This window comes from Acinonyx jubatus, chromosome C2 (genome assembly GCF_027475565.1).
Source record: "Acinonyx jubatus isolate Ajub_Pintada_27869175 chromosome C2, VMU_Ajub_asm_v1.0, whole genome shotgun sequence".
NCBI lineage: Eukaryota > Metazoa > Chordata > Mammalia > Carnivora > Felidae > Acinonyx > Acinonyx jubatus.
In genome coordinates this window covers 60,209,111-60,229,886 of record NC_069384.1, presented here as the reverse complement: position 1 = coordinate 60,229,886, position 20,776 = coordinate 60,209,111, and the positions used below count along the sequence as shown (strand labels likewise).

Genomic DNA, 20,776 nt, shown 5'->3' with positions numbered 1-20,776 from the left:
TGCAGAGGGAAAGAAACAGAGTATTGTATAGCTAGACAAGTTGTCAAAACAACTTATTGTAGTTGGCAAGCACCAATTCCTGGGAGGACAGTAGAGGAAGTAGAATCTAATAGACCTATACATGAAAGCGGACATCAATAAAGAGAATTGAACAATTAAAGGAGTGCCATTCTTATAAAATAAACAGGGCCATCTCACCACCACATTGTTAGTGGGATGGCCGTCTGTGTAGCATATTTCCTGAGATGAACTGAGGGCTTCTTGGTGCTGGCAGTGGTCTCTACTGAGGGTGGTGATGACGAATATGACAATAAGAGTTTTATGTAATAGCTCCTAGTTGGATCAGCCTTGTTGCTGCAGAAATCAAAGTGAATTTTAATATTAACTTGCAGGTCTGTGCTTATTAAGCTGGGTGACTTCCTGTGAAGATGAGTTTATAGCAATATGTTCATATGTTTTTATAGAACAATGACCATGGAGCTCCCCTAGGAAAGCCCTTTTTATTCACTCCTCCTGTTCTATTCTGTGGTTTGATAAGCTATCATGAAATGCTGCGATACCCACTTGTTTGAATGTATTCAAAGAGCAGAAAGCATTTCAGGATTACTAAGTGAATATTCATTTTTTTTAAAGAAATATGTTCGGTCCATGTGACTTTTCCTTTACTCTGGAATTTGAGCAGGAGATTTAGAAGTCATTTATAAAAGGGAAGGTCTGCTTCCCCCTTTACAACCTGGTAAACCAAGTATTTATTTACTTTTCCTTTTCAGGCCTCTGCCTAAGTACAGCTCATCTTCACAAATGCCTGTAGTGAGCTTGATTTCTGGAAATGTCCAAATAATGGTAAGACTCCTACAGAGGAAAAGTCATGGGTGATATCTTCAGAGTAGGACATATTAATGAGGGATTTGTCCAGACAGCACTGGTATTGGAATAAAGACAGGCCTTCAGTTTTCATTTTTATTTTAACCAGGACCAATTTCATTTTAAAATATGAAGAGAATGTCATAAATCTTTGGTTTCCAAGGAGAGTCTGGAAAGGAATAGATTGTTAGAGGACAGCGCCCACAAATTGAGAAAGCCTGTTGGGGGCCCTTTGAGAATTTGGCTGGAAAATTCTGTTATAAGCAGTCCTTCTGCTCAGCTTCATGGGAACATGGTTTTGGAAATGAAACATTGCTTCTGTGTTCCCCATCCCCCCCAAAACTAAGATTAAGATGAAATGTTCATATTACCACTTTATCAAAAGTCTTTTGAGTTATTTCTTGATAAGTTTAAAAAATTCCCAATGATTCTACCCAAAGGATACCTTGCTAGTTCCACTCATTGACAGTATACTAAACTTGATTTCTGATGAAGTCATTTTAAAGCAGAGACCTTGCTATGTAAGGCATTTTAAGAGGCTGCTGGAAGGTTTCAAGGAGAAAATGATATGAACCAAATGGCAAACAAAAATTAATTTAGCTAATATGTCCAAACTTCTGATTAATTACACACTTGCACCCACATCACACACACTCCCACACACAGACCCACTCATCCCTTTATGAAACTACTACTATTTTATAAAATGTGTATTATGTGCCAGTAAAAGTACCATTTACCATCCTGAATAATGGAGATGCAATTATTCAAAAAGAAACAAGTGCCCAGCATTATGGAGCTCACCCACACAGGACAAGATGGTATTTTTCTCATGATCTGCAGGCTTAAGAACACAGAGTTTGTACTTTATTCCTTCTCAAAACTTTTCTCCTTAGTAATCTATATAATTCAATTAGCTAGCACTAGTATCTTTATATTTGCTAAATAAGAAGTTGTACTAGATGGTTTCCAAGGTATCTTCATTTCAAATATGCTGTGCTAGAGTTATTTAGATAATCTGATTATACTATAAAATGAATTTATTCTCTATTAATGATGTGAAGAGCTTTAGGTTCATACACAGTCTCTCTTAGACTTTGATCTTTGAGAAAATAAGGTAATTTTTGACTAATTCTGTGGACACAGCTTCCTTGGATTTAGGTCAAAATTGAGTATATAAAGGGTGGACTTTGGAATCCACCGTTACTGAGTTTGAATCCTGGCTTCAGTTACTAGCTGAGCAAGTCATAACTGCTTTGAGCCTCTGTTTCCTCATAGTTCCTATTTCACAGGGTGGTTATGAGTATTAGTTGAAATAAACTATATAAATCACTGAAGTCAATGCCCAGCGGCACCCTGGAACATAGCTTTGCTCCATAGTCAGTCCCTTTTTCATTTCTGGCAACTGTAGCCTTTCTGGCTCTTGCTACCAAAAATATCTTGAACTAATTCAACTTCCTTTCCCCAAGCTGCTTTTTCTTGCATTAAGCCTGTACTTCAATTAACTTGGTATTTTTTCTCCCATTACATCTTTATAGTTTATTTCTCCTTGCTCTCCTTCTTATGTACATTGACTACTTGCCTGCTTTTTCTGAGTCAATTTTTGGGTACTTGTGTTTACCATATGTAATACAGCCTTGATTGCAACAACAAAAAATATGTGCAACTATAACTCAAGTCAGTTATACAGAAATATGCTGTTTAAGTCAGAGCTGGACTATAGTTGTTTATGTTTTTGATTTCTGACCATACTGGAAACTTCTTGAGGGCAAGGATAGTGTCTTTAATTCTTGTATTCCCAATATTTATCATGTGCTCTACCAAGAGGAATCTCATAAGCTAACAAGGGGCAAGAGTTTTAAAACAGTAACACATATGATCTACGAGTAGGAAAAGTGTTGAGGAAGAGAAGATGTTGAGGCTTCGTGTAGTAGATACTGGGAAGGCTTCCAAGAACAAATAATGTCTAAGTTTGCCCTTTAAAAAAAGTTCTTATTTTCTTTTCCTGGAGGAAAGAGGGAAGAAAAATAAATTTTATGCAGGAATAAGAGCTTATGTGTACAAACAGTTGATTGGTGGCAGGAAAGCAGGCGGTCAGGTGACAGAAAGAAAGTCTAGAAAGTTAAATTGGGAATGTATTATGAAGGACCTACAAGCTGTTTAATGTTTTGTGTGAATAATCTTCACTTTCCAACATGAATGTATTTTTGTGTTCAAGACAACACTATGTCACAAGAATATGGACAGGAGCTTTTTTATGTGTGAAAAAAGAAATGGTGAGATTTAGCAATCAATGAATGCAAGGAAAAAACAATGAGGGATCATGTCAGAAAGAAGGTCTGAATCCAAGTCCAAGCTGGATTCCATACTTGCTTTATGACCTTAAATAATTCACTTCATCTTCCTGAACCATGTATCCTTTAACATCACTTTCTACCTCTCATTTAAATGTATATGAGTTTAAGTCACTTCTATTGATTATAATTAAAGAGGGCTCCTACTTTGGATGGTTTGGATCTCATGATTTGAAGACGATGGTCTTGTTTAATGAGAAAAATGAATTTTGTATTAGTAGCACATGTAATGTTAAGCCAGAGGTAAGATATTTGGGGAAGAAAGGAAAATGAATAAGAACAATACTGTTCTGGCCAGAAGAAGGTGAAAAGGTCTTCTAAAAATAAAAATAAAATGATGGCTATCAGAAGACTGTAAGAAGGCAGAGATACTGAAAAATCGGTTTAATGGATTTTTGCATTTGGGGCGTAGACATAGACCCATAGACCTGATGAAAAAAAGATACCAGGGAGTAACCTAACTTCCCTACCCTGTGTGTTGAAAGTTAACTATCTATGACTGATAACTAACCAAAATATGACATGGGAGATGCGATGTGCAGAGGATTTAATAAGAGGATAGCATCAAGTGGTTTACAAAATTTGAGGCCTGCATATTTTCATATGAGTGCTCATATCCCTTGACTTTCTTCTATCACAGAAGAAAATTCTTCTCAGTTCCCCTCCTTCCCTTCCTTCTAAGAATTCTGTTCATGCTGGTGAAGTGTCAGGACTTTGGTAATGTAGAACCAGGGGAATGGAAAACAACTGGAAAAGTGACCTTGGCTGGGGGAGGGGCAGATGACTTACCTAGTGGCAAGAGTTTACTAGAATAAGAGGAAAAGAACAGAGATGGGAAGAACAATGGGAAGAAGAAAGGAGTGGGGGATACTTGTGAGGAAAAGACAGGATGAGGAGAGGTCGGTGCTGGAGGTGAAAATGAGAGAGATTCTAGGGCACTGTTTCTGTCCATATTCAATGTGGCTAAGACAAAGAGGAGGGATTCTTCTCTCCCTCTTTTTGGTGTGTTTTGTTTTGTTTTGTTTTGTTTTGTTTTGAGAAACTAAACAAAATGGGCTTTTTTTTTCTTTTGTTTGTTTTGTTTTTTAGTGTGTTTTCTCCTTGGCAGCTTTTTTTTTTTTTTAATCAAGATTAGGTAAAACATCGCCACAATTTTGTTCTCACATTTCCACTTCCATCACCAACACAACACAGTGAAGAAGTGAGGCTCAGAATTATCCCAGTGTTCAGGAATCTGTGGGCTTCTGTGATTTATGCTCTGTTTATCAGTTGTTCTTGATGTTAAGTTTAACACCAGAAAAATACAGGAGAGGAAGGACGATGGCCGACTAGTATGTGATCCGTATCAGATGGCAGTTCCCTCAAGATGGCCTGATTTCTAGTACATTTCACCTACATGCTACTCTTAATTCATGTTTTTTTACTTGTGAGGGGTCAGCTCTGCAAAGCAATTTCATATTAACCACAGCAAATTCATGCTTAGGTTCAGAGGAAAAAACTTTTTATTTCAGGCACTATTATGTTTTGGAATAATCTTTGGAGGATGAGAGGTAATTAATCAAGATTCCTATAAGAAATGATAGCAAGTAAACATTATCTGATAAAATGCTGTTAGTTGTCGTTGTTATTTAGGAATTAGTTATAGTTCAACCAGCGTAACTGTTGTGTCATGAAATCATTCTCTGTAAGATTGACTACTGACATATGTGGACATACTTCAGTTGATGTGTCTGGGAACTTGGTGCCACCCCAGGGCTAGGATTTCCACGTCTGTGTGAAGACTTCCTGACATAAATAACATCTTTTATAAGGTGAACTGTATACATTATCTAATGTCCATTTGGGAAACTTTCTTGTGTTTTTACTTTTGGCATTTAAAAAAAAAAGAACATAGTTTAATAAACCCACATTTATTTTATTGTATTTTAAAAAGGAATTCCCACTGGATTATGTAACGTTAAACATATGGCTACACAAAGATTAGAAAAGCTGTGGCCATCAGGAATAAATATTGGTAATAACACTGATAGAATTTCACACATGCAGTTTAATGTGTGAAAAGTAAGAAAGACTTCCATAGAACTCAGATAAGGAAATAGGCTTGTTTTTTAACAAAAGTATAAATGAAGTCGTTTGTTATTAAAATGGTAGCCTTTGAAATTGGCTTCCTGCTTTCCACAAGAGGAAACACTTTAAGTTAGGTGATTTTTTTTCCCTCTGATGAGAATGAAAAATAATCAAAACAATCTATACACATTTTATTATGAAAAAAACCTTGGAAGAATTCTATTGGTATAAGCTAATGCGAGATGACAATTTGTTTATTAAAAAGTGTTTTTCATGTCCTCTTCTATTGGCAGTGCGCAACTGGTATAAACAAAGATCCTGTGTATGGTAAAGGATTTGCATTCCTTTGCATGTTTAGGCATTCTTTAGCAGGACTTATTTTTCTGTTTATCGACAGTACTCCTCAGGTCTTTGTACAATTATGTGTACATCAGCAGTGGCAACGTTTGAGTGGGCAGTAAGGGTTCCTTAGTTAAAGTAGCCAAAAGAATAAAAATATTCATTGTATTGGTTTTGGTGCTTTGGGCCAAATACATTTGCTCCACAAGAGTCCCACTGCACAGGACAAACTGCTATGTTCAGAAGACACGCAGGCAGCTGAAGAGTCAAGAAAAGCTGCACTGGTTTTGTTTGGGGAGGGCCTGGCTTTTCATCTGCCTGGGAAAGGAACAGGCCTTATTGCCAGTTGCCAAGCGTTCTAATGCTGAGAAGTGTGTCAGCTGTGGTTACTCTGGGGATTTGGTTGACAATAAGCACTTTTCCTTGAGAAAATCAGCATAGATGCCACACATTGGAATTGTACAAGTTGCTTTTATTTTCTATTTTAACAATTAAAGAATTAAATTTGCTTTTCCTTCTTTTCCCAGCTGTTGCAGCTTCCTTGTTTTTTAGCTCAGATGATGGGCGAAACACACACTCTCTTAAGAGGAAAGCCCACTTTTTTCCTCCTGTGTGGACTTCTTGAAGTCACGTTACTGGCTAACCCTAACTGAATAATGATATTTAGAAGGAGACGTTCAACGAGAGATGTTTGTGAGTGATGGCCGTGGTGGATAGGAGTGATTAAGTTAGTATTTCAAGGGTATCAGTGTAAATCACATACATTAGGAAACTTCAATATGCCATTTCTAGGATGTTTTTAGCTGAAAAACTTGGGGCCCTAACCTGTTCCATAGAGAAGTCTTTTTATTCCCCATAGTTTATAGCTGGGAACAAAGTACATATGTAGGAGCTGGATTGGTTGGATTAGTGCACTGTAAGTCAGGCATTAAACAAACCTGACCTTTTCTGTCAATTCATTCCCTGTAACCTTTTACCTCTGTAAGGGGAAGTTCACTTCTGTATTCTCACTGAGTTTGTCATTATGGTAGGGAGCCAAAATTCCCTTCCATGTTACTTAGGGAAAGATGCTAGTAGCTTTTATTCTAGATGTCCAGATCAAACCAGTGTCTCTACCATCTCTTCTTTTACAGAAAGAAGCTAAGCATCTGACCTGCTGCAAATTGTGTTTTAACCACTCCCCTTTGCCCCCACTCCTTTCTTAAGAGCCCAGGGCCCACAGACTATTCATCTTCTTCCTCTGCACTGATCTTTGCTCTCAATACTGAAGGAGGCTTTGTCCTTTTATAATTTCTTTTATGTTGGCTTTACTTGGGAAAGAAATTTAAGAAGCATTTATTGACTATTTCTGTATGTCAGACACTAGGCACTTTACATGCCATTATTTGTCGGGTTCTCTAGAGAAACAGAACCAATAGGAGATATATATGTATATATACATTATACATATACACAAATCAATAGGAGATAGATATGTACAGGGTTGTATTTATGCATATATGAAATTATTTTAAGGCATTAGTTCACATTATAATGAAGACTGATAAATCCCAAGATCTGCAGTTGGCAAGCTGGAGACCCAGGAAATCGATGGGATGGTTTTTGTCCAAAGGTCAGTAGGCTCAATACTCAGGAAGGATCAGTGTTTTAGTTAGAATCCAAAGAAAGAAAAACACTGATGTCCCAGCTCAAAGGCAGTAAGTTAAGGGGATTTCTCTGTTACTCCAAGGAGGATCTGCCTTTTTGTTCTATGCAGTCCTTCAGCTGATTGTATGTGGCCCACCCACATTAGGGAGGGCAATCTGCTTTACTCAGTCTACCAATTCAAATGTTAATCTCATCCAGGAACACTCTCATAGATACACATAGAATAATATCAGACTAAATATCTGGGCACTCTGTGGCCCAGTGAGGCTGATACGTAAAAGTAACCATCACACATGGTTTACCTAATTTAATCCTGGCCAAAATAAAGCCCAAAACTCAATGAGGTAAATACTATTGGTTATTATCACCAAATTTAATGATTAAATGTATGATTTCTATAGTGAGATTGCCCTTAGTCAAATTCCGTCTCCCCCGCTTGCTGTCTAACAATAAGCAAGTTACTTAACCTCAGTTTCCTCATGTCTAAATTGGGGATGATAGTATTACATACCTTGTTGATTTATTGTAAGAATCAAATGAAATAATACATATAAAACACTTAGCTTTGAAGACTGGGACATAGTGTAGTACTCAGTGAAGGCTAGCTACTTTTTATTTGCACAAGGAAATAAATGTTCAGGGAGATTGAGACCCTTGCCCAAGTCACATAGCTAGTAAGTGGTGAAATGAGGCATTTAGTCATTCGTCTCTGCTAACCTCTATTTTGCAGGGAAGCAGTATAATGTCATAGTTAAGGCTCTGGTGTTAGACTCCATGAGTTCAAATTTTGACTCTTTGACTTACCGAGAAACTTTAGGCAAGTTGCTTAACTTCTCTATGTCTTAGTTTCCTCATCTCTAAGATAGGAATAAAATAGTATCCTTCCCAGACTAACAAAGAATCAAAAGATTTCTAGGGATATTGCTTTCATCTATAAACTTTAAGTGATAGAATTTCAGCCACAGGAAGACTGTAGAGGAGAGATTTCTTCAGTTGCCTTCAAATTATCCCAGCTGTTCCTAAGATGGGTAAGATTTATGAAATCTAGAAAAGTATTAAAAGCACATTAACATATTATAGATAGCATTGCTTTGAAACAAATTTCTTAGAAAACTTGTTTTTTTGAAAGAGAGAGAGAATAAAAGTAATGTTTTTCGTTCAGAATAATTGCATGTATCCTCCAAATGAAGTTGAAACCAATGGATGGGAGGTGAAAAGAAGTCAAGGAGGAGTACATTGTGGGATGAAAATCCTAGGACCTCATTTTGTAACTCTCTTGCGTGTTTAATAGAAGCCATGAAAGATCCACTATCTGGGACCAGATATTTCTCTCTCCACTATATAAGACAAGAAGGCTCAGAATTTCAGAATGTTGTATCTGATTCGTCATCTGTCAACCAAAAGCCGCTGAAAAGGCAAGAGCCCTGGAGAACTGTTTTCCTACATATGTATTTGTTTTTAAACAAATGTGTTTGTTTGAAGGTCTAAACACCATGGAAATGGGCACCATGGAAATGCATAGTTGGGGGGGGTAGAAGCCCTAGAAGTATTGACTCAATCCTTGATCCTTCTGTGTGATGGATTAAATGCCACATGCTTCAGTTTGCTGTGTGTGGGGTCCTTCAGCACAATTTATAATAAACAGCAATCCTGTATGAAGGACATAAGAAACTTACTGACTTTTTTTTCAAGAGATTAATGAGAGGTTGGTTGTCATCTGGATGTTGCTTAGGCAAAGAGCACTCCAGAGAAAATCATTGTGTGTCTTATTTCCCCCTCACTCCAAAATATTTATTTACACTTGAAATCAGATTAAAATTAATATTAAGGGTAGCCTTGAAGGGGAAACATAAAACCCATGTGCAGGTTGAGGGGAATGTGGAAACAGTGGGGAAAAATGGGAGGCACCTTCTTGCCTGAGAGTGGGGGGAGAACCCGGAAGTGAATTGCGTTTCATTGTCACCACTTTTGTATTCTCATTGATTTGTTTTTAACTTTAACTCCTGAAGCTGGTGGTGGAAACCTTCCTTACCAAGTTTCTCTCTGAGTTACCTACCACCCACCTGCCTCCTACAACTTGGAATCTTCTGCAAGTAGGCAATAGTTGTAGATATTGTTATGTGAAAACGAATGGAATCAGATGAAAATTTTGTGGGTAAACATCAGATGAAAATGTCTTCTCTGGTATGAGATAGCAGTTACTTTATCATACCCTTTTTATTTTCATAGAACTATTAGGATTATTTATTTACTTATTTGTGGCAATTGACATGAACAACATTACTCAAAGAAAAAAAATACTTAAGAAATAGGAGACCAGGAAAGAAAATGTAATTGTGTCTAGAAACCTTTTTGCCTTAGCTAAATAAATAAGAAATGATAAGACGTACAATACAATAAGAGATGAGAAAGACTGAGGTTCAAGCAGACTGCTTTATTTAATTCCATTTAATTTTATTGGGTTGAATTTGATAGAGACAATGTCAATGGATATGTACAGGGAGATTAGTAGAAGCATGCCTGAGGCTGTTGTATCATTGACATAAATGTGTGTAAACAGAAAGGGAATGTTGAGTAATTCTGTATACAAGAGTAATTTTTAGATATCAAATTTCAGTATTACAAATGCACAGGGCAGCAGGTTGAAGCAGATCTGTTACCTGTATTTAGTTCTTGATTTCAATATACTGAAAATCAAATGTAATTTTTGAAATTTTCTTCATTTGCCAAAAAGTACTTAGAATGTTTTGCCAGCATTGCTGAATTCCCAGCTAAAACATATATTTCAGCTTTATTTTTGGAGGAGGAACCTTAAGTAGGCTGCTAGAAATGGTTAAACGTCAAACTTAGGTTGTTTGGACCCCTTGGTTTTCTTACAGAGCTCAGCTTCCATAGCATATGTGAAGAGTCAGTTTACAAGTAGAAATATGTGCAAAGGCTTAATTTTTAAAATTTATTTTTCATGTTTTATTTTATATTTGAAAGAGACAGAGTGCAAGCAGGGGACAGACAGAGAGATAGAGACAGAACCTGAAGCAGGCCCCAGGCTCCAAGCTGTCAGCACAGAGCCCGATGCAAGGCTTGAACTCATGAGCAGTGAGATCATGACCTGAGCCAAAGTCAGGCACTAAACTGCCTGAGCCACCCAGGCATCCCTCCTTTTTTTTCTCATGTTTTATTTTATATTTGAGAGAGACAGAGAACGAGCAAAAGCTTAATTTCATGTAAAAGTAAAGCCAAAAAACTGAGATTGTTTTAGAGAAACCAGACATCTCAAGTGGATTATCAGAGTGAAATTAATTCATTTATGCATACTCCTCAACAAGCTATACTTTGGTCAGTTATGCTTTGAGAGAATTTGTGTAGTAGAAGGAAGTAGCACATGTTATAGTCCCAGAGGGTGAACACGCGTGAGACTGCCAACCTTCGTAGCAATAACTTTTCTAATTAGTCCATATGTGATAGGGAGTTGGGAAGACCTTATTTGTCTTATATTATTTTGTGTACTTATTTCTTTTCATTGAAATGGTGTTATCCTTAAATTTATCTATTAAGAGCTGCATCTGGATTCCAATTTGGGACAGCCCAAATGAAGCTGAAGACTTGTATAGATGAAGCTGAGAATTGACAGTATAGGTAGGTAAAATAGATGACTCATACCTTCCAGAACTCACCCTCATGCCTAAATGGTCTTCCATGCATTCAATTTGTCTAGGTAATTGTCAGATAGCCACTCCATTTTATGGAGATATGTTTTAATTAATCAGTACACCTACATTTTGCTAAAGTTTCCTTATGGGCTGAATTATCATAACATTAGCAAGTTAGGATAGTAAAATGGTAAACACAAACAAACAAGAATCACTGGTTTACAGAAAGTTCTTGCCTTGTAATTACATTATATACAAAGATATCCTCCTCTCAGACACATAAACAATAATTTAAGCTCTGCAGCAACAAGCACCTTGTCTTTATTTCTAGAACCTCTTACAATACCTGGCATATAGTGTGTGTTCAACAAATGTTTATTAAATAGATGAACTCTATTATAAAAAGACTCATTGTTACCCTAGATTTACCTACACATTAGGTCAAGTCAAATCTCTTCCTTTTTCCCCCATCTCCAAGAGCAAGCATTTGTGTAGGCTGTTCCCAACATACAAACAGGTTGTGTTACAAAATCTAGACAATTGAGTCACTTGGAACCAAGGATTCTTCTGTCATTCATACATTGATCACAAGTATTGATTCACCGTACATTCTGGCCTGGGCACAGTCCTAGTTCACAGTGGTGAGCAAGAAACAAAGTCCTTGTGTACTCTAGCTCTTAGAACAGTGCCCAGCACATATTGAATGCTCAGTAATTGCTAACTGCTCTTTTTAAAGATTGACTCTACTATTTTCAGGGATGTTTATTCAGAGCCCTTAGCCTCTATGCTGAGTTATCAGCATATGCTATTTTAGGTATATTCTTACTTTATTTCATTAATCTTCCCTTTCAAAAAGAAAAAGATATCTCTCTTTATTATTATTATTATTATTATTATTATTATTATTATTGCTGTTTGGTCTTGGCAAGCTATGAGCCCTTCCATGTTATTCTCACCTGAAAATAATGAAGATGTGATCATCTAATTCACATGGAGAACACAGCAGAACTTAGTAAATTAATGTTTGCATAGTGCTTAGAAATGTGAGGTTAAATTTGCTAAGAGAAATATACAGAACTATTATTGCCGCTAAAATTATGATAGACGTTTTTTCCTCTACCAAAAAACACCTCAGTTAATTGGTGTTCATATTTTAAAAGTTGAATGTACCTTAAAGAAAGTGTTCAATGTATATCTAAGGAAAATAAATAAAGATCATGCCATTTCATTATTATGTGATATAAAACATGTCTAAGAAATCACTAGTTTGGGGTCAGTATATGATATTTAGGACTTTATGATTCTCTGGTCTGGACAGATGGATGATTGCTTCTTCTAATATAAATGACAGGTGGCAGCTCTGGTGAAATGGTTTCCAAAGTCTTCTGCTTTTCGCCTCTCTTCTTTAGCTGTTGTGGTCTTGGACTAAAGTAGTAATGCACTCCAATTCCAGGAGTAAGGAGGGCTTTTGTTTGATTTGTTGTTGTTTTGTGGGGTTTATTTGGTGTGCGTGTGTGTGTGTGTGTGTGCGCGCGCATGTGTGTGTGTGTGCATGTGTGGGTCTTGTCAGCCCTTTGGTTAACTCCATCCATTCAGTGGTCTAACCAAAATGGCAGACCATAAATGTCCCACAGCAACAGGCTGTGATTTTAAACCAGGTCTGAAGACACTCTTCCCAGAATAGTGATTCTTCCATGTTTACTTCAAACATTGTCTAGACTGTGAAGGATCATTGTATGTGATGCTCTCTCTTCAGCAGATGGAATGAGTTTAAATTGGAAAATTCAAAGCTGAGTATCTTAGTTGTAAGTTTTATTTATTTGACAAATATATAGTGACTACCCACCATGTACATTAGGCACAGTTCTTGGCAATAGTGATACCACAGGGAATAAGACAAGTCTGGCTCACCAAGCTTATATTTTAGTAGAGAAGACAGATAAGAAGCAAGTAAATAGATAATTTTAGGAAAGAATAAATACAATGAAGAAAATCAAGCAGGGTATGGTAGCAAGGGTGGGGCGTGGCAAGCTCTTTTAGAATATTAAGTTCAGTATAGATTTCCTGAAAAGGCAATTTTAGAAGAGACCAGATAAAAGAAAGAGAGTGAACATGCCAATCTCTGGAGAAAGAACATTCTAGGCATAGGTAAAATAAAGTTTGCAAGCCCTGAGGTGGGACTTGGCCTGGCGTGTCCCAGGAAAGAAGGAATACTTTATGACCTTTGACAGCCTCTAAAATCCTGAAGAGCCAGGTAGAAACTGACCCATATGATGTACACTTAATTTTCCTCATACAACCTTATATGGCGGAAGACATTGAGGCATCCTTACAATGTGAGTTCCAGTCTTAGATTTTAAGGTGTCTTCATGCTATTTTTGATTTTAGTAAAACCATAGAAGGATTGAATGCCTTGTCTGGTGGCACAAGACCAAATCTCTCCTAGTAACACCTGAAGTTTACTACTCCAAGAGTGCTTTGAGAAGTAATGCCACAAGACAGTTAATGCACATCCATGAGAGATGCAGGGTGACTGTAGGGCAAGAGAGATGAATGAATGCACACCTGTAGGTGCTCTTTTATTTTTTAGCCTTTCTCCACTTAGAAAACATCTACCCTCATGATCACCTATAAGCGCCTTCTGCCCACTGGTTGAACCGATCTTGTTAGATGCAGGAGTATGAGGAGCGTCTCTTGTAATGTTGTAATCCATAATATTTTTCTGCCTCGGGAAACCTCTGCTTGTTCTGAAGATACTGACAAATCTTATATTATGGCACCCTTTCTTAAAAAGTTTATGAAGATAAAAGAAAATTAAATTTTGACATACTTGGAGTTGCTATCTCCTCAGTGGAAGCCTATGGCAAATCATTTTGTAAAACACATAATCAGATCCTCACTTTGACATAATTTCAGAATTTTGTATATATGGTATTCACAGTGGAAAGAAATTTTTCTCCAATACCTTCTATAGTATTGGAACATGAAAGGCGAGTTAGTCCCTTATCCTGTCTTGTCTGTTAAAGATTATTCAAAGCCTCAGACTTGAATCTAGATATGTAGAACCAACCACAAGCAGATGATGCCTGTTAGTGACATTGTAGTTGTGAAGTTCAGTTTGAACCTTTGCTTTATCTAATTCCACTGTCATTTACTCTGTGCCTTTATAAAAATAATTGGAAAAAAATAGTTCTTCACTGACTATTGCAGTCTTTTCTGAAAGACTACCTTCCCAAGGTATAATACAGACTACAGTGTGGAATATTGGAGGCTGTTGTAGGACTGTTTGGAAATAGCTTGATACCTGAAGGATAGTTCTAGACTCCAAGGGAAAAAAAAGAATGCCATAAGAATTCATTCCTCCTCTAACTCAGTGCTTTGAGTAGTAAAAGCATATGGATTCTGAAACAAAAATATGATTTCCTTACTCAAAGTTAAATACCACCTCCCCCAAATTAAAGAAGAGAGGGTGGGGGGAGGGTGAAAGGAGGAAGGAATGGGGAAGAAAAGAAGGAAAGAAGGGGGGAAAAGGGGAAGAAAAGGAGAGAGGGAAGAGAAGAGAGGGAGGTAAAAAGGGACAAAGAGGAAGAATGATTCTTTTGACATGTAAAATGTTTCTGTTAAATTCTTCATTTTCTGTTTTTTCTTTAAAAATATTGTTTTGTCTCATTATAAAACCTTGAAAATTTAAGGCTGACTGGTATACTGTAAGAAGCACTAAGTAAATGCAATTTCTATTTTTAATAATGATAGCTCAAATTTCATGTGAGCTCACACCAGCTCTCCAATGTAATTAAGTTTATGGCTTTCTTAGGCACTTTCAAATATCCACAATGTGTAGTTAACGATATTTTTTTTTTTTTTTGGATAAGTATTAGGACACCACAATGGTGATGCTGTAGCAGCTGGTATCTATACTAAAGTAGATGCAACCAAATAATGGAAATCACAACATATTTTGTCTAAAAAGGCTCATGACAGAGAAGCCCTGTTTGAGCAGAATTTCCGAAGTGATAAAGGGCTGACGTATTTGAATGAAGAAAAGGGGTGTGAAGCAAAGACTGTACTTTGAGACTGCAGATCGCCTCTGAAGAGCACAGGTATTCACATAGGGCTCAAATGTAAGTTTGTGGTAAGGAGTGTGTATTAGAGATTAGACTACTAGCTCCTAAAACAAACATGATGGCCCATGATTTCTTTTAACATCAGAGAAGAAGAAGAAGAAGAAAAAAAAAACACAAGTAGAAACTGCAGGTGCTCCCTTTTTATTGCACTGTGTAAAGAGAAAATGTAAAATGGACAAGCTTTCGACAATCATGTTCTCTTCATCAAGCTGTTATTGTTATTTTAGTGAGTCCACTAAAAAGAATTATCTAGAGCTTCTTGTTTTTACTTCTTTGTGTACTTGATGAATATGATTACCATTTTTACCTCATGTATTTAAACCCCTCTGCCATAATCCCATATTCTGCCTAAAAGCCATGTCTGTGGGAGCTTTTGCTCCTGCAGTAGTTTTTAGGGATATGACTGCATTTAAGCAGGTGCAGTAAATGCACTTTTGGCTATTTTCACGGTTGTGTGCAAGTGCAAAACGTCTGACATAATTAAGCTGAGATTAATAGAGACTATTAGTAAAATAAGCTTGTTTTATGAATGAAGAACTCACACTCATTCAACATAGCCTTTCTTTGACAAATGCACTGCATTCACTTATGTACCACTGAATTGCATGCCTGGAAAGTGAATAAACATTTGTCAGGCTACCTTCCAGAGTTTTCCATTAACCATCTTCTAATTCCCTTCTTGTGGTCTGCAAAGGGAATCCAATTTTATTTTTAAATGGAACAAAGGGATTGGCCTGACACTACAAAGGCCAGTGATTGTCAGAATCACAAGAAATCTTTAGTTAATTTTGATCCTGAATTGTTCTTAGTCCTGTATTTTTCTCACTTTAGAATTTAAAGCATCCTATTCAAAATGGCCACCATACAGAGGAGGAGGGAGCAAAGGAAAATAATAAAGAACAGTGGCAACTGAGTTGATGCTGTATAAATAAGCACATTTGCTGTGTCTCTGTTCTGCAGTCTTTATGTCCCACTGATGAGAGAACTGGTTTGAGATGTAAATTGCTTCCCTTTGATTGAACCAGGGAGGAGATGTCATGTAACTCATCTCATCAGCATAGAGCATTGTGCGCCTTTGGTGAATTATAGGATAACAGAGCTAGGAAGAATTCCTTAACCTCTCTCTGCAGCCCTGTTCCAGTGTTTAATAACCACCAAAGGGAAGTACTTCCCTTCAGTTCACCTGACTACCTTCTGGGGTTTGAGCTCATTTCTTCTGACCCTGTCCTTAAATATTTTGTAAAGGATCACTGGAAAATACCATGGTTTTAACTTGTAATGTGTATCCTATAAGTTGTGGGGAGGTTTTTTTGTTTTTTGTTTGTTTGTTTTTTGTTTTGTCTGCTTATTTGTTTTAGGTAAAGAGCATTGAAAAGATTGCTTTGGAAAATGAGAAAGGGGATGAAGAAATAAACGAAAGGCAATCTTTTCCCTAGTGTGTCTCACTTAGCTAGCTTCAGGATAAACCTGGAGGGGCAGCTCTCCAGAAACTGAGAATAGAGGAGGGGTTAGGAGTAGGTGTGGACACAGGGGTAGGAGCTACCTGTGGTATGCATGAGATGGTGTGCTATATGAGCAAATAATTACCAACAGAATTTAAAACAAAAGAATTGGAAATAGGCCCGCAATCAATCTAGCCTGGTATCTCAAGAAACAGGGGACTATGGATATATGTGTAAGAAATTCGGGGCAGATATCACAGCCCTATCATGACAGCACGGCCTTTTCTTCCTCCCCTTCTATTAAATCTACATTTTGAAGGTGGATGGTGCTGACTCATAAATTAAATTGGAGTAATGCATACAGTGTATATATATTTCTGTCACTTTGTCTCAAATTAAACACGAACCTTCTCCCCTGACAAGATGATAGAAAAGTTAATTGCTCGCCCTGGCTTTAAATTGGAATTTGAATTTGCAAAATGCTAAAGGTTTATGAGATCTAAATCATGAGGAGCTTAAATTACATTCCTGTGATAAAATATTAATAAATCAATTAAAACATAAGCCGAGTATAATATTACTTTTTTTTTGTAGGAACCTTGAACACAATAATTCATTAGGGTGTAGTGCAGTAACAATTATTGTATCTTTTTTTAATTTTCTTTTTATTAGTTTTTTTTTGATAAATACATCATCAGATAACATTCCACATAGTGGATTATCATTGCCCCGATGCAGCATCCAGAAATTCTGTTGCACCCCTAAACAAGGGCTCCCAGCCTAAATTATCTGCTATTGCTTATCCTTGTTAGCATCAGCTGCTTCTTTTACTGAAGGGGTACTTTCCTCTTGGGAACATCTGTTCAATGCCAACTCTGCCATTTTGTGGTTTCTGAATCTCTCCTGTAAAAATGGGCATGATCATAATAATGCTACCTCAGAACTGGCATGAGGATCAAATTAGATAATATATGTGGAAACCACTTATAGGTAGCACCATCAAACGTTAATTATTACTATTATGAATTGGGAAACTTTTACCCCTAGAAGACCTCTTACACATCACTTAATAACCACCTCCATCATTTGAAGTATGAAGAATCACATAGCCAGAGAGGTTAAGCCACTTATCTGAGGCCACACAGCCAGATAGTGAAATTGTTGAAACTAAAATCAAGATTCCTAAATCCCAGCTCAGGGTGTTTTCCACTCTCCACCTTCAGAGGCCTTATGGAAATGTTAGGAGGGTCACATCAAGTTTGGGATGTTATTTGCTCTCCACATTGTTTTCCTTTTGAAGTTGTTTTTTTTTTTTTTTTTAACTGAGTAAACATTAGTAATTTTAGGAGTAATTTTCAAAGGGACTTGGTGGCACATTTCCCCACAGCTGTCAGGAAGGGGTTCATTTGACTAAGGAGAAACTGCCTTGTCCTGCTGCTCCCCAAATGAGGACTCAGCAGTATGCCTTCCTTTCCTACAGGTTCTGGAGAAAGCCTCAGATGAGAGAAGGTAGTAGCCTTCCTTTTTAAATGTTTCTCCCATGTAATGATGGATGAGGATGCACCCATAACCCATTTTATCTCCTTTACCTTCTTCCTGCTCTATGGCCCTGGCCTGTGGTTTTCCTGTCCTGCTTTCCAACCCCAAGTCCCAAGAATCACCAGGATTTGCTTTTTATTTATTTTGAAAATAAAGAGAACCACCTCTTTAATACCGAGGAGACCTTTTCCAAATAATAATACTTGGAAAGGAAGAGATCCATTTCTTCCTCTGATGCTAACGTAAACCTAGCTCAACAAGGTATCAGCAGATCAGAGAATAAGAGACTGAGTCCTACTTCTGTTTTTCCTGGTGGCATGGGATTTGAGATCTGACAAGATTTCATCATTCCATCTTTGTTTCCTCTTCTTGCCAATAGTAATAACAAGACCAGTCTATACTAGTATGTTGAAGACCTCCATTAAATGATTATGAAATGTTTGCAGAATGACTATATGTATATATATGTGTGTACATATATATATATATATACACACATATGTGTATGTGTATATATATATATATATATATATATATATATATATATATAATATTCTGTGCTCTTCTAGGAATGAAAATTAATGAGCTCAGAGTAGATAAATTCTGTCGAATCTAGAACGCTCACATATATAATGATTACTTAATAGTGGTATAGTTTTTACAGAATATCCAATGCATTATAAACAGAGACCATATGATCTTTGTCCTGAAGGTTAAAAGTAGAATATATGATTTTATAAGAGAAAAAAAGTTAGTTAAGACAAAAGCTGTTAACTGGAACAGAGATACTTTTGTAACTCTAAAATTAGTCAAGGACATCAACAAAGAGTAGATCTTAAGGAAAAGTAGATTCTATGGTGCCATTTAGAAATAAGTGAAATGGTTCATGGAATAGAAAAGCTGTTGATCAAAGCATGGGAATAGATTAGTTGTCAAGTGTCATGAAATCTCAATTAAGAACATAGAAATAAGCAAAATATGCTTTTAAGAAAGCAAATGAGATTTGATAAAGTCCAAGAACTTTTACACTAGATAGCCCTTGAGGGAATCTCTGATTTTAAAATCTATTTATGGATCCAATACTGTGTACCAAACCTTGTGTAGATATTGTCTAATTTTTCTCATAACAATACTCATAACTTTCATTTTATGGATGAGGAAACAGATTCAAGGATGTTAACATAAGCACAACTACAAAACACCAGGATTCAAACCATGTCTGTCTGACTCCAAAGTTTCTTTCTCTTTTTATTAGTACTATCTTCTGTAGCAGATTTAAGGCAACAAAAAACACAAAGAAACAAACAAGAACTATATAAATGTGCTGGGGAAAAGGAAGCAGGAAAAGAGAAGTGTTGTTACTGGAGGTAGACTCACAGAAAGCAGTGAGAAATGAAATGGTAGTTCAGAGCTTAGATGAACAATTAGAAAAAGTGCACAAAAGGGCTGCAAAATCATATCATATTGTGTAGGATAAACTACCCCAGTGTAATGGGGTACCTGGGTGGCTCAGTTGGTTAAGCGTCCAACTTCAGCTCAGGTCACAATCTCATGGTTTGTGGGTTCGAGCCCTGTGCTGGGCTCTGTGCTGACAGCTCAGAGCCTGGAGCCTGCTAAGGATGCTGTGTCTCCCTCTCTCTCTGCCCCTCCCCCCACTCATGCTCTTCTCTCTCTGTCTCAAAAATAAATAAAACATAAAAAAAAGTCCAGTGTACTTACTTCAGTATATTTTCACTTTATCAAGTCATTTCTCTATTTTAAAAAATAGGAAATTATTTTAAAGATTTTTACCTAACATTTAAAAGGAAGCTGTTCAGTCAACTAGAAAACTTACTTTCTCCTGTTATTCTTCTATTATAGGGGGGAAAAAGAGGCATTGCAGTAGCAAATTCAAGAGATTGAAGCAACTCAAACAACTTGATCACTCACCCACATGAGATAATTTTACAGCTACTAATTGGGGTCCTCTATTTCCTTCCTACAACTACCATATTACTTGTCATTCTACAATCACAGCTTCATTTCATGGCCTCATCTGGAAGTCCAAGGTTTAGCGTAGGGTGTAAAGTTCCCTATTTAAATGCAAATATTCCTATGAAGGGAGACATGCAATGGTCAACTAATATGAATACTATGTTTGACAACTTACAATGGATTAGTCCAGTTTTGGGGACAGAAATGGCCAAGAACTTAATTGAGGAAAAGATTGGAGAGGAGCTAAGAAGTGAAAGTTCTGCTTTTGCCCATTAAGAGGACATATAGGAAAAAAAATGCAATCCCATTTTATATCTTCTTATGCAAACCCCCCCAAAAAAACAAAGTATAATGACACACATAAAAACCCTCTTCTTTAAAAGGTGAGAATAGGGGTGCCTGGGTGGCGCAGTCGGTTAAGCGTCCGACTTCAGTCAGGTCACCATCTCGCGGTCCGGGAATTCGAGCCCCGCGTCAGGCTCTGGGCTGATGGCTCAGAGCCTGGAGCCTGTTTCCAATTATGTGTCTCCCTCTCTCTCTGCCCCTCCCCCGTTCATGCTCTGTCTCTCTCTGTCCCAAAAATAAATAAACGTTGAAAAAAAAATTTTTTTAATTAAAAAAAAAAAAAGGTAAGACTAATCCCAAATCACAAAACATGGAATACTATGAAATTTAGATCTAGTCAAGGGGGGGGGATGTTGAGAGTAAATGAAATACATGCAGAAGGCAGAAGCTTCAAAAAATAGAAAGATCCCAAGGGACACATGCTACAGTTA

General features: G+C 37.0%; 1 protein-coding gene across 39 annotated transcripts in view; it reads left to right on the top strand.

Moving 5' to 3' along the window:
- ZBTB20 (zinc finger and BTB domain containing 20) overlaps positions 1–20,776 on the top strand; it is a 762,566-nt gene that overhangs the window by 228,425 nt on the left and 513,365 nt on the right. For 9 of the 39 annotated variants that reach the window (XM_053221867.1, XM_027061964.2, XM_053221841.1 and 6 more), the window contains one exon: positions 771–843. The exons of the other annotated variants lie outside the window; for them this stretch is intronic. The gene's annotated coding sequence lies outside the window, so the exon portion shown is untranslated. The remainder of the gene's footprint in view (positions 1–770; positions 844–20,776) is intronic. 39 annotated transcript variants of the gene reach the window in all.